Below are 3051 nucleotides of genomic sequence, written 5' to 3'. Positions count from 1 at the left end.
TCCTAGAATCAGTGGTCTTCTTTGGTGGTAGGGGACAGCAGGAGACCTTCTAGGCAGGAAGTGGTTGATGGGTTAATGTGAGAGGCATAGACTGAAAGGCAGAGTCATATCTGCAGATATAAGCTGTTGTATGCATGCTTGTAGTATTTGTATGGTGCATAACTGCTCAAAAGACACTGGAGCACTGTACAGGGTCAAAGGCAAACACAGTTAAGAGTAGAGAGCGAAAGAGGACTCTTACTTGGTTGTGAATTAGTTTTCTTTCAACAGGTGTGTCATCTGTGAGGAGGGTTTGGGGGCAGAACTGATGATCAATGGAAAGTTGTTCCAGTTCCTGGTTATTATTATTTGTGTGTGCAGACATACCTCATTTAAATCATGAAATTCACTTTTTTTAAATGTGTCCTTTAGTGTCTTACATCAACAAAATATATTTCATATTATTAATGCCCTAATAGCGAACAGCTGATGAATCTTCTGCGCAGGTGTGTGTATGTATGTATGTATATATATATATATATAGATATATAACAACAGGAGTTCCCAGACTCCAGTAGATAGCTGGAACAGGTACAGACCACCACACGCTGAGAAATGTATTACGAACAGGTTTATTCGTTAGAGTCAGTAGGCATGACGCGTTTCAGCCGTGTTGCCACAGCCTTGATCACATGACACCTGAAGAACCATACACATCAGATATAGTAAAATGTTGACTCCTCCCTCATATATGAGCCAGTGGGATAGCGGCATACAAAACAGCAAACTTCCACATTACATCAAGGGTGATCTAAAAAAGAGAAGAAATACTCAAACTGTGCAAAATTTTGAAACATGTTGGATAGCCAAATCAAACCAAATTATACCATAGTGGTTACACAGATAAAACGTACCCTGAAGTAAAACAATGTGCTCGCATATCCTTAACATTTGCCTTATATGAGACAACTAGAAGGAATCAAAATTTCAAAATTATAAATATTATGTAACAAAAAAATCACTACATGCGGACGAACCTCTTCAACATAAACCTATAAAGCCCTATAATGTACATAATGCAAAATTGATGTAGACCATTATTCGATAATTCCCCTCTAGATATATACTGTATTATTCAATTGTTCCTTCATACAAAATCGGCAGCGAACTACAAAATGACATCAATCTACACATGAAAATCCCTGCATATATAAATATTGATATATATTTTTTATATATTTGCACGCAACTAATAAAACCAGTTTAGAATTATAAAATGCAAATAAACTGTAATAGATAATGCATTGTTAAAATACTGTGTCCTAGATAAAGTGCTAGTGCCTCAGTGCTAGTAAAGACATGTATGGCACCGATCGTTTTATGTGCAAATACACAAAATAAACAATACGTGTAACGGATCGGTATAAAGGATAAATCCTACAATAGTCAAATGGCCCTGCTACAGACAATTTCTCCTAGAAACAACAGTACTGGAAATAAAGTGCAAGTGCATTAGTGCAAAATAGGCAACACATGTGCAAATAGCAGAGTAGTATAGCAGCACAAAAAAGTTATTAAGAAACAGAGAATGGAACTTGACTAGACGGGTCAAATTTACACAGTAAGTAAAATCCACATGTACACAGGGGCTGCAAGACTAAAAAACCTTCGAAGTAGCCTTTCATTACTTATACATACCAATTCAACACATTATCAGGCCCAAGGCGAGAATTTAGAATGTACCCCAAAAGGAACCCCAAGGGTAGACGTATTAACAGGAGTAATCTTCATAAAGCAGTTATAGATGTAGGCTGAGTAGATTATGATCATCTAAAAGTTGATGTGATTAATGCAGTATAGTAGAGTTTGCAGTGAAATTTTTCCAGTAGATTTATTAGTGCACACAGGGAATGTAATTTCCTGGATTAATTTTCAAAGAAAAGTGTGCATATCTTCGCCTGTGTTAAGGCCGTTAGGCATCTTAGTGTCTAATAAAATAATATATTGGGTTTCCAATTGCCTAAGGCGCTTTTCTCTATTGCCTCCTCTGATCGGTTTAGGTACTGCATCGATCACAAAATATTTTAAATCATTCAGATTGTTCTTGTGGTAATATCTTCTTGTTCATCTTCTAACTCATGAAGTAACACAATGGTTGAAAGATCGGCTCCTGTCAAGTCGTCATCAGCCTCCGTTGCTGTTATTGGCGGCAGGCTCGCTTTGGGATGTAGGAGGTGTAATTTCATCAATTTTTTACTTTTCTGATGAATTTATAGATATCTATACGTGTTTGCGTATAGTCGAATGCTGGTGTGGGGCAAAAAGTGAGTCCTAATTTCAAAATATCCAATTCGGTATCTGTCAGATTCCTGTCTGACAGATTAATCACTGTTTGTTCTTTTAATTCCATCGTCCCCCTCATTTGCTGCGTGTTACTATCGGGGTAGAACGTTCCATTTCTGCTTTTTTTGCCCCTCCTCGTCTTCCTCCTCGATACGAATCAGAAAAGTGAAATTGATGAAATTACACCTCCTACATCCCAAAGCGAGCCTGCCGCCAATAACAGCAACGGAGGCTGATGACGACTTGACAGGAGCCGATCTTTCAACCATTGTGTTACTTCATGAGTTAGAAGATGAACAAGAAGATATTACCGTAACTCAGAGATTGGAAGAAAGTGGCATCCCACAAAAAACATGTAAAAGTAATCTCAAACATAAATCCAAAACGATACCAAGAACAGCATATGATGCGATTGATACTTTCCAGGATATGGTCATCGAAGACTTAAAAAATCTTCAAAAAAGCAAATTCAATGCCAAAAGAAGAAATCTAACAAAACAACAATGGGAAACAATTGAGGATTTAAAAAAAGATGAATCCATCATCATAAAGCCCTCTGATAAAGGGGGGAATGTAGTTATCCTCAGGAGAACACAATATGAAGATGAAGCATTATCCCAATTGAAGAAGTTGGAGCATTACACTCCGATCAGTAAACAGCAGTACATTAAGAGTATTTCGGACTTCCACGTTTTGATCACAAAATGGAGGGACGAAGGAACTTTAGAT

This window comes from Triturus cristatus, chromosome 5_2 (assembly GCF_964204655.1).
Source record: "Triturus cristatus chromosome 5_2, aTriCri1.1, whole genome shotgun sequence".
Taxonomy (NCBI): domain Eukaryota; kingdom Metazoa; phylum Chordata; class Amphibia; order Caudata; family Salamandridae; genus Triturus; species Triturus cristatus.
Note: the sequence above shows the minus strand (reverse complement) of the source record.